At 38.1% G+C, this 12,051-nt stretch overlaps 1 protein-coding gene across 2 annotated transcripts in view; it reads left to right on the forward strand.

Moving 5' to 3' along the window:
* Window positions 1-12,051, forward strand: part of LOC5566562 (phospholipid-transporting ATPase ID) — a 194,383-nt gene that overhangs the window by 37,075 nt on the left and 145,257 nt on the right. The window contains exon 1 of one of the 2 annotated variants that reach the window (XM_021853189.1): window positions 4,621-5,218. The exons of the other annotated variant lie outside the window; for it this stretch is intronic. The gene's annotated coding sequence lies outside the window, so the exon portion shown is untranslated. Of the gene's footprint in view, window positions 1-4,620; window positions 5,219-12,051 lie in introns of those variants that run through there. 2 annotated transcript variants of the gene reach the window in all.

Here is a 12,051-nt window from a genome sequence, read left to right on the forward strand (position 1 = left end):
TCTAGTAACGCCTCGAGGAGTTTCTTGTTGTGGTCCAACTTGATCCGACTACGCCCAGTGCTGGATCAGAAATCCGGGGTACTAGCAGGCACTTACGAAACGTGGCTGTTTGACGGGAGATTCTTGCTGTGTGGTAGCTTGACCTGACTGCGCAGAGTGGCTGGTCAGAATTCCTCAATGCCGACGGTTGCTGAGCTATGACGCATGGGTCCAAATGATGACGCTACGGCCTGGTGGTTTGACGCTGGCGGTCCAAAATTAATGGCGCTACGGCCCGGTGGGTTTGACGCTATGGTCCAGGATGGATGCTACTATCCGAACAGATGGACGCAGGGGTCCGACGTTGATGCTTAGCTCCATCATTAGCGCTGTGGCTTGCAATGGCGAAATGATTGCAATATCCAATGGGAACGGCAGGCTGTCCGACTGAGATGCTCGATGATCTGACTGGGAAGCGCAGGTTCGACTGGGACGGTTGGCAATCCAATTCTGGTGTGCTAACTTGGCTGCCGGTGTACTGGCAACGACGATTTGACCAGCGCTTTCCTCCAAAAGACGTCCTGAAGTCCTCACCAAGTGCCATCCTGGTCACGGCACCAAATTATGTTTGCACAGCGAGTAGGACCCTTGTAATACGTTGTGTGATAGTACGGATATTATTGAAAGACAGTGGCGTTCTGACCATCCTGCCATGGCGGAGGTTTACGATATACTATTTATTTCTCTTCAATCAATCTTACAGTTATTTGTGAGGTGTATGTGGTAGTATAACTGAGTTGAGTGGTGGTACATGTTTATGACGTTTTGCACAAACAACTGGATATACGCGTCGATATACAGTGTGATGCGGTCGGATAACGATCGGTAATCCGGTCAGATGCTGTTATCTTCTAATAATATTGGCACATGAGCAAAAGCGAAACAACTATTGATGTCCGGTGTTCGAGCAGTTAAATTGAACCTTAAATTATGGATCATTTAGATTGAGATTCAACATAGTGTTTTAAGTCACTTTGTCTCTCCATACAATGGAGCGGTGAATGTCATGGTTAGCTTGCAAAAGCTGAGAATCTTACTTACGCCGTTTTGTAAAACCTGAAATAAACGTTCTAAAAGTGAAAAATTGAGTTGGTTTAAAGCGAAACGTGTAGAATTTCGTTTGCAAAACACGTAGGATTGATAAAGTAAGTTGGTATACTTTTCTGTCTGAATAAGTTTTTGAGATGCACTGCTTTACTCATGTAAATAGTATTTGAACTTCCATCAGCTGAAAAAAAGTCTACGTACAGCTCGTTACTCTCGATGGTACTCTGGGTGATGCACTTTATTGCTCTCTTGTTGTATCTGATCGTTTGAATCTCATAGTTGTCTATGAAATGGTAATATTTCTACCAATGTTCAACATTTCGTCACAAGTAGTTATGCAAACGCCTTTCTTAGCCGAGTGGTTAGAGTTCGCGGCTACAAAGCAAAGTTATGCTAAAGGTATCTGGGTTCGATTCCCGGTCGGTCCAGGATCTTTTCGTAATGGAAATTTCTTTGACTGCCCTGGGCATAGAGTGTCATCTTACCTGCCACACGATATACGAATGCGAAAATGGAAACTTTGGCAAAGAAAGCTCTCAGTTAATAACTGCACTCAGGCAAATGGACTATCGATAAACATAGGAACCTTGGTGTGGAGTGATGTTTAAACGATACATAAAGCGTTCGTATTGCGATAATCGTTCCATCTTTCATAAGGCAAAATGTATGAATTTCGATAGTCCAGTTCGCTGCGTGTGTGGAAGTACTCATTGAACACTAAGCTGAGAAGCAGGCTCTGTCTCAGTGGGGACCGTAATGCCATGAAGAAGAAAAAGAAGAAGTTATGCAAATGGTTTTCATAAGATCCAATCAATTTACTTCGTTTATGATACGAACATATCTAACAAAACACTTAAATGGTGCACCGTGTGCAGTGGTACACTGTAGTAGAGGGATTAGGGTAGTAATGGACACATTAATCAATTGCTTGATGACCATAAAATGGCAATATTTATTTATTCTCGGATGGTTTCTAAGTTCGTAATTAGTAGTGCATGCTGCAGTCTTTCATTTCGTGAAAAATCATATTGAATTTCAGAATAACTAGATAAAAAATCGGGTCAAAAACAAGGCTGATAAAAATGTATCGGAGCAAAATGAACACCTTCGTGGAACTTGGTGAAAACGATAATATTAATGGGTGTCTGACGTTCAGATATGTAAAAAGGCTCCCTTTATCACATTAGCAAAATAAAACAAACTCCTCTAGGTTAGTTACTTTACTCGAAAATGAGAATCTTCTACCGCCTTGCTCCAGTCCACTTTTTTGATTGCATTTAGGTCCCATAACAACTGTGCAAAATTTCAGCTCGATCTATGAACCTATATTTACGCGCCAGCCGTTCAAAGTTTATATGGGATTTACTATGGGAAAAGTTACTTTTGCAAAGAAAAAACGTCAGAGGTCGCCCATTGACCTAAAAAAAATACTAAATACATACCTCGATAGGTATTTCTACGATGAACAACATTGTCGAAGACCACAAAGCAATCCGATGCTTGTGAAAAAAGTTATTAAGCAAATACTATTCGGAAAATTTGCCCAATTTTGTTATTATTGTTATTTCTTTACGTGTTAATCAACGTCGCCTTGCTAATAGGTTTTCATTGAATAACTTTTTGCACAACTGTCGGATTTTTCCGCGGTCTTCGGCAATATTCTTCATCGTAGAAATACCTATCGTGGTCTGTGTTCAGAATTTTTGTAGAGCTCAATGGGCGACCTCTGGCAATTTTTCTTTGCAAAAGTAAGTTTTCCCATAGTAAATCCCATACAAACTTTGAACAGCTGGCGCGTAAATATAGTTTCACCGATCGAGCTGAAATTTTGCACAGTTGTTATGGGACCTAAATGCAACCCAAAAAGTGGACTGGAGCGAGAATCTAAATTTTGTCCCACACTAGTGTCCATTTCGCCCCGTGTGTTCATTTTGCCTCTAATCCCCTAAGCGGTTTGTAAAAGCACATTAAGCTCAAAGCTTGGAATATCTGGATGCTTCTGAAACAATGTACATCCATCGAATACAATGAGACTCGTATGGAAACTGAATTTAGGAGAATAATGTCAAAGCGTTTCTCCAATATTTGCTAACGGTGAGAACAATATTTGTCGTAAAATATTGAGTAGCGTAATCTATGAAAACATATAACCTGTTTACTATTGGCACCAGAAGAAGTTACGGTCATATTCTTCCTCAGACCATTCTATGTACCGAATACTTATAAGGTCGGTCAATCTCTCTGATCACGATGAACTATGATAAACGTGCGAAATGTTTGTCTAGAAGTGCGTCTACGATATGCCCGAAGCCAATGTGTGAATTAGCTATTTACGTGTATTTCGCAAGTATAATTGCATGCGAAAAATACGAAAACGTTCATCAAAATCACTCGGCAGCGTGCAGCTATAGTTTAGCGTGTTGGACCTATCATCGCAAACATGCTATAACTCTCGCGCTATGTCATCACGTTTAACCAAGCGAGCGGGAGAAACATCGCCATTCGCTTGGCATGCAAGAGTAAACACTAAACTGTAGACCCCAACACCCGGTACGTATGAACTCGTGGAACATTTAAGCGATGGAACTATGGTTGGTACATGCAGGTAAATTACAGTACCCAAATTGAATCCTAGATATAAATTCTATATCAAACACAAGATGTGAACTGCTCTTAATAGCAAATATGCTAACTGGCGAAAAGCTTTTTTCAATGATTTTAGTTCTTAATCAATCAACCTCCGAAAGTGCTTCTCATCAAAGGCATTGTACTAATACATTACAAAAGACTAAGTTGACATTTAACAACTAAAAAGCATCGGTATCCATGCAAGATACCTGTCAAAATACTGGAGAGCGAACAATGGCGCTTAAGCCTAGGCTATTCAGCCTGAACAAAAGTTGGTAATCCTCTTGGTTGATGATTAGCAACACCCTGGCTGTTGGCTTTGGCCAAGCAAAAAAAAAAATGCGTAGAACATGATATCATGACGATGAATCATGACTTATGGAGTCATAATCATTATTCTTCATAAGCGTGCACATGATTCATGATTCCGAGCAATCAGCAACAAAAACATAACGTGTGTTGCGTTACGGGAGTCTAAATCATGATATCATGAATCCAAATCATGATGTATTTTCATAAAATAAAAACACACTGGAATCATAGTTTCCTGAACCATAATCAAGATTCTGGGATAATGATTTCTGCCCGTGTATTTGAAGAAGCTTCGTTATAAAATATGCAGTTATTTTCCTACGAACTTCATGATCTTTAATCGATTTTCTACGAATCATCGTCCACCCCCATCGGCTCTCATTAAACTCCACCGCAAGCTCCCGCCAGAACATGACTCAAAGGGAGGCCGTCGCATGGCATGTTTTTCCATTCATGGATTCAGCTTGTTCGTTCACAACTATAGTAACAGCAGCAGCAGGCACGCTGTGGTTGGAGTACTTACACCGTCAACGCCGTCGTTTTTCGGCTCCGCTCTTTGAAGCGTCGTCGGTCACCAGTTAGCTTCTGAATGCCGTACGACGTGGATCGTCGTGTCCGTCGTTTGCCGGTCGCCGTTCATTGTTGTCGTCGGGTTCGTCTCGCCACGAGTCAAATTTTTCGCGCGATCGCGATCCATTGAGTCATTGTTTGACTTTTGATCATCGGATTGGAGTTTTTACGCGCTTCGGTTACTTTCCCTGCCGCGCCTTCGGTTACGAAGTCAATCATTAATTTGGGACATTTCTGAGCATTCGTTGATAGACGGTCGCTTGAACAATAAGCTTTACGAACTTGATCGGAGAATTCTGGCTGTGAGATCCGTCCGCGCCGCGACAAGTTCCTTGATGTGTGCTGTGAATGCGTAAACCAACGAATACAGGAGAAAGAAGAAGAAAAAGAAGTGATTCAAAACTGTGTTACTGGGGAAGTACACTAACGCACCATACTGGGTATAGGTTCAAGACCGTGCGCAACCCCACCCCCTTCCTTGGCAACATGCACCCGTTGAGGTGCGAAACGATGAAATCATTGTAGAGAAACAACATGAAGGAAAAACAACAGCTCAGCTGTAAGCGAGTTTTAAATGCCTACCCACCGCCTTCAACAGCTCCAGCAGCAGCAGCAATACAAGGTTTGTTCGCACTCATCTACACATACCTACCTAGTGGAAACGCAGTTCTAGAATGCTTAGATTCGGTGCAATTATTAGTACGTATAACAGCCACAGGGCTGATAGCAGGTCTCATTTTTAATGGACAATCTCTAAAGTATCTACTTTAACAAAAATTCTCTATAAAGTCACGCTTCGTCATATGAAAATACACCACGATTCGAAATCATGAAATCATAATTTAGATTGCCGGAACGCAACAAACGCATTATGATTTTGTTGCTGATTGGTCGGAATCATGGATCAAATAGGTACTTGAAATCATAACACGCGCATACATTTATAATCTATCTGTTGTTTTATAGCTCTGTCAGCCAATCAGACAAAAGAAAAAAAAAAATGTTTGGGCGGGATTCGCACTAAGAACCTTCTGGTTCAGAGCCACGTAGATACACAACGCATATGGGTCATCGATACGAATGTGTTGATACGAATATCACCGCTGAGTGTTGTCACTCTGGATGTTACGCTTATGATTATGACTCAGGAAATCATGATTTGTCTTCATGATATCATGACCCAACCAATTTATGAATTTTATGACTTGATAATCATGATTTAAGAATCAGATTTGTACCTCCGTTGCAGTGTGAAATTCTAGGGACTCCAGAGAAATCTATTTTGGAAAATTTTCAGGGACTGTACTGCCCTTCTACGCCTACTTGTCCCAAGTTCTATGTAAACCTTATGGACTGCGGGACAAATATGCATAAAACGGCATCGTAGAGATTACCCTCTTCTAGAAATTCGTTAAGAAACTCCTCGAGATATTATTTAAGGGATCATTTATTGAATTTCATTGGGAAACCGAATGTAACTATTTCCAGGAATAACTATCAAAAATAATAACCCTGAAAGTTTAGTGTGCTATTTCAATACCTAAAAAATAATGCGCTCTCGGGCTAGGCATTGGATATAAATAGAAAGCGTTGTGTTTGGATGGGCATCTAACTCTTCCGAAAGAGGTGCTCTTTGCAAAAAAGGACCACGTGATTATTGAACTGAAATCGAATTCAGGTTAACTTCTGCGTCCATGAGTCCTCTCATGGCTCTCATAGGGGTAACGCGCCCTAACTAGAGATCAGGGAGTCGTGAGTTCGATTCCCACTGAGAAGACGTGTAACTTTTTCGCAAAACTTCACATCAATTTGTCCATTTAGTCCAATTGCAAAGTATATGTAATGTTTAGCTTTTCGGTAGTTGTTAACCCTGAAAGATTTCTCAGATACTCCCGGAGTTCATCCATCATTTTTCATCGATTTCTACAGGACTTACTCTAGCAGATCTTCCAAAGATTATTTCGTCCAAGAAAATCCTCAATAGTTTATCCCTGAGTTAACTTTAAAATTTGTTTAGAGATCTATGTCTGAAAATCCTATAAAAGTTTCTAAGCCGATTGTTCCTTTTATACTTCCAGCCATTATTATATGGATTCCACACCAGAACAAAGAGTACTTTTTCGCGTGTGTCAAAGATCAAATTATATGTCCCCAGTAAATTTGGAGTCTCTGAATCCAATGCAACTCTCAGAAATGTTCCAGCATGTCACAATTTCGTGTTATAGGTCTTCAAAATTGCATGAAATACAATTTCGGGACTTAAGACACAATTGTGGGATGCCGTGGGAGTTAACGGGCTAACGTATACTGCTACAGCTCTGATTATATCGGCGAAATATCAGTGCATGATAAAACCCCTCTGAACAAGCTTTAAACCTGGGGCACACTATTGCTATCAAATGTTCGGGGATTGCGTACCGTGCCAGTAAAATAAAATACCTACCTCCAATGGTAAACAAGAGAGAAGGAAGGATTTTATCATCGCTTTCTCTTTGGGGCTCTCGTTCGCTGCTCTTATTTATTTAACTTGTTACAACTTGCGATACGTTGCCGATCATGAACCTCTACAGATGGGGTGTTTTTCTTCGCTTGCTTTGATCGTGCTTCAAAATCAAATGAGAACGAATTTAGCAATGCCTGGTTATGACACTAGAAATCATTATTTGTCATCATGATATCATGACCTAACTAATTTATATACTCCATAACTTGTAAATCATGATTTAATAATCAGATTTGTATCCGTTTTACAGTGAATCCTGGTACAAAACTCAAGACTAATTTGTTTTGGAATTCTTTTAGACACTGTAGAGATTACTCATAGAATTCTTCTACGAATTCGTTAAGACATCCATCCAGAGATTATCAATTGAATCCAATGCACCTACCTCTAGTAATTTTCTTGAACATGTGTTCCACTGATTATTTCAGAAGTTACTTCCATTGCTTCTATTATCTTAGCTTATTCGAGTGTTACTAAAGGAATCGATTAGATTTATCCACGAGACCTTGAAAGAATTCCTTGAGAAGTTCCTACGTCGCTTTTTTATTATATTTCAATCCTCTTATATTTGGGTTCCATCATGATCATATGAATTACTCCAAAATTCCTCCACGGATCATTTCAGAAAATTCTTTAAAACCGTTTTAGGAATTGTTCAATCAGTTCAACCAGGAATTCCCCTTAAATTTCTTCAGATATTTTTTTACGAATTTCTCAAACTTTTGACCCACAAATTACTTTTGCAGTTCTTTCAAACAATTGGATTGTTTAGGGGTTTCCAGTTTTTACACATTCTGAATCTTCGTTAAAAAATGAAATAGAAACTAAAGTTTCATTTTTTTTCTTGTCCTGGAACTATTCTTAAAACGCGTCTGAAATCAATATAAAACTCACTTTTGAATTACCCCTCGTCAAATTTTACGTGAGAGATCTCAATATTTGAATTGAAAAGTCATTGAGTCTACAGATTGAAATCTTCTTGAATCGTTTATAATATCAAAATCATTGACAACAAATTTTCGAGTTGTTGAGTGCAATACCTATAAGAAAATGAAACCAGAATTTAGTATTATACTATTTATTTCCAGTACAGTTTGTATCCTTTGACAGATACTCGTGTTTTGACCTCAACTGTAAGGTCGTATTCAGAGTCGTGTACTAGTTTCGATTTCCAATCAAAATCAAAACATTAAAGCGCAATTAAATTCTGTAACACTTACAAAAATGTGGTCTTTCAATCAAGCTAAAAAACTAAACTTTTTATTGCTGAAGAACCCAACTGTCGAGTGATTTCTTAATGGATAAAACGTAACGCTGAATTCGCCTCAAGTAACCAAGCATAACATTATTGCACGATTTTTACCGCATATCAACATCATCGATTAGACACTGCTTTTTTAATGTGTTCAAAAGCTATCAGCACACTATTCGTACAAAATTTGAAGTCATGCCTCCTATCAGGCTCAACAAATAGAGCATTCCTACATCGTTCCATATTTTGACCTATTATATTCTTAACCCCTCTACCGACAGCTTCATTTTTTACCGCAATAAAAATATTCAAACTTTGATTACTTTTTTGTTTCTCAATATTTTTGCACCATTTTTTCACAAGATCACAAAAAACTCAACTTCTAGTTTAAGAATCCGCGTCGATATTAATCATTGGTGATCTGGGTTTGAAGATATTCCAATATTCCTTGGGGGACCGACGTTCTCCATACAAAACGTCTTTGTCGGCCATTTTGTTTTTGGTCAATTTATCAAAAAAAAAAAAATATGGGCTATACTACGCCAGGTAGTAAGGAGCTACTCTGAAAAAATCATGCAAATCGGGTCAGTATTGTTGGAGAAATCTGAAAATTACGATATGAGGTTTTTTGAAGTTTTCAAGATCTTTATTTGGCCAGCATGGTACCAAAAACATAAATGCTCATTACTCAAAGACGGCTGCACCAAATTACTTCAATTTTTTACAACATACTCTTATCAATGTATTGTGTAAATAACCGAATGCGATAAAAATTCTGTATCCTGTGATATTCACGTAGTTTATGGCTACGCGTCGGTCTCCCAAGGAATTTTGGAATATCTCCGGTTCCAGATGACCAATAATCAATATCGACGCATATTCTAAAACTAGAAGAGTTTTTTGAGAGCTTGTGAAAAACTGGTGCAAAAATACTAAGAAACAAAACAGTCATCGTGATATGATTTTTTTTTGCGATGAAAATGAAGCTGCCGGTAGAGGGGTTAAGCAGAAAGTTTGACACATTTATGATTTCAAATATTCGTAAAACCAAGAAATGTTATGCTGAATAGTCTTAGCGTACATTGTTTTTCGAGCTTCAAGACGATAGATAAATGTCCTCAGAACTCAATGGATTTTAACCTATTTCCAGTCTGGAACCAAGAAACTGAAGATAACTTCAAATATCAAAAAAGACATTTGTAATCATGTTATTTGAAAGGTATGAAAACATATCTCATGAATGGCTAACGGCTCTCGGTAATCATTTCAAAATTATGAAAAATTATAATTTTATTAACATAATTCCATTTTTATTTATATATATATAGATACATGTTTTGAAAAACGTACATGAACATATTTTTTATTGTTTTCAACAAGAGATAATCTTTACCATATTTTGTTATTCGGGTAATTTTCGGAAACCCTGTACATATAAAGCGTACCAAATAAATACCCGAAAAATATTTTCAGTTAATAGAAATTCGTAGTGCGATGCTTTTTTCCATACAAAATAAAATAACTTTACTTCTCTCCATCAATAGGGAATATGAGTAATGCTGATAATGCATTGCCAAAGATATTTTTGGTATTATTGAAGAAATTCAATCATTGTTATGTACGATACTTCTTTTTTTTTAAGTTTTTTATCTCGAGAAAGAATAAATTTTAAGCATTTCACCAGAAAAAATATTTTCCGGTTCTTGTTTTGTGATTTTTCGTACATGGACACTACGCTATGTGACTAACGATTCTAGAATTCCATTCAATCTATTCTGTGGAGATATCCCAGAAGAGAATTTATTTGAAAGATTTCTCAAAGAGTTTCTAAAGAAACCCCTGAAAAAAACATAGGAATATATTTCCTTGTTCCAAGTTGAAATCTTAAGGAAATCCTGTGCGACAATTTAAGAGGAAATCTTTAAAACTCAATAAAGATTTCGCAAAAAATACGGTTTGAATTCTTAGAAAAATCCTAATGAGAAATCTTAGGCAAAAACAATCTGTTGAAAATCACTGGATCAACTGCTGGAGGGCTCAGAATTTTCTCGAGAAATGTGTGAAGTAACTCTGAAGGAATTCATGAAGACATCATGATGGAATCTCTGGAGTAATTTCAGTGGCTGTCTTTTAAAGGTTGTCTTCTTGGCGGTATCTTTAAAGAAAATAATGAAAGAAAGCCATTTCGAAAGTCAATACATGAATCCTTGAAGAAATCTTTGGAGTAATACCTGAACGAAATTTTTGGTTAACACCTGTGTGATGAAATTCCTAAAAAAATGAAATGAAATTCTTAATAAAATGGAAACAGTAATACAAGCACAAATATTGTATTTTTTTACCATAATATAAAGTGCGATCGCAGCTCAGTTTGAAAGCTGCGAACTTATTTGCAAGTTGAAAGAAAATTACCCACTACATAGTATTAAAACATTGCTTATTTCTGACACCACAAACAGCTAACTAGATGGGAATTCACGTTAATGATTCTTATTTTTAGCCAGACAAGAGACCTACAAATAATAATTGATGAAAATGCAACCCTTTTAAAGTGAAATTTATACATCTGAAACGTAATTATCTCAAGTTGAACAATATTTCTTTGATTTCGTTATTAAAGACATAGTGTGTAAGAGATCTGTTTATTTACATTCGTGAAAGCCGCCCGGAGTGTTCACAGCCGCCGTACCATTGTTTTGACTTTGACATTATCTTCGCATCTAGAAAAGTTTGCATCGCATTGTCAGGCGCGATTACGGTTTGGTGCTGTGAAGTCAATATCTATCCTAATGTCACGAGTAATACTTGTTGTAATTCCCAGAAGAGAAATAATCTGTTTTAGATTACGTTTAATTTCTTGATTCCTGAACGAATCTACAGAAGGTCGAAGGGACAAAATATCGAAAATCTGTTATCAAACAGGGAGAAACTCCCACCAAGCAAACCATTTTCGACCTTTTTGTCATTTCGATGTTTTGTCTTTCGACCTTTTGTCTATAAACCTTCCTGAACGGTCTCTTTTCGTTCTCTTTTCCATACATTAGGGCCTCCCTTAGCCGAGTGGTTAGAGTCCGCGGCTACAAAGCAAGCCCATGCTGAAGGTGTCTGGGTTCGAGTCCCGGTCAGTCCACGATCTTATCGTAATGGAAATTTCCTTGACTTTCCTGGGCATAGAGTATCTTCGTATTTGCTACACGATATACGATTGTAAAAATGGCAAAGAAAGCGCTCAGTTAATAACTGTGGAAGTATTCCTTTAATACTAAACTGCGAAGCTGGCTCTATCCCAGTGAGTACGTAACGCCAAGAAGAAGAAGAAGAATAAGTTCCATTCATGAAGTCTCAAGAGTTCCTATTTTTAAGACACTCAGTCGCTACTAGCCCTGCTATAATCATGATTGTTGTGAGTTGATGGTGTTGTTGGTTCTGATTAATGGTTGCCTCGGCGGGAAGATGAATGACACTGAAATTTGGTACACAGAGTCTGACTCACAAAGGCGTTTGCTCGTGTTTGGATAGTCAACGTCGATGAAAATATGGTACCATTGAGCAAATTACCAGGGGAATTTCGGAGATTTATCGCGCTTTGCGGAAACGATCTGAGATATCGTTTTAATGATAGTGGGTAATTTTACCGTCACAACCGGTTGAGAACAACTTTCAGTGTAGATGTGTGCGCTAAGTAAGTCAAGTTGCTGGA

Source organism: Aedes aegypti, chromosome 3, assembly GCF_002204515.2.
Source record: "Aedes aegypti strain LVP_AGWG chromosome 3, AaegL5.0 Primary Assembly, whole genome shotgun sequence".
NCBI classification, from domain to species: domain Eukaryota; kingdom Metazoa; phylum Arthropoda; class Insecta; order Diptera; family Culicidae; genus Aedes; species Aedes aegypti.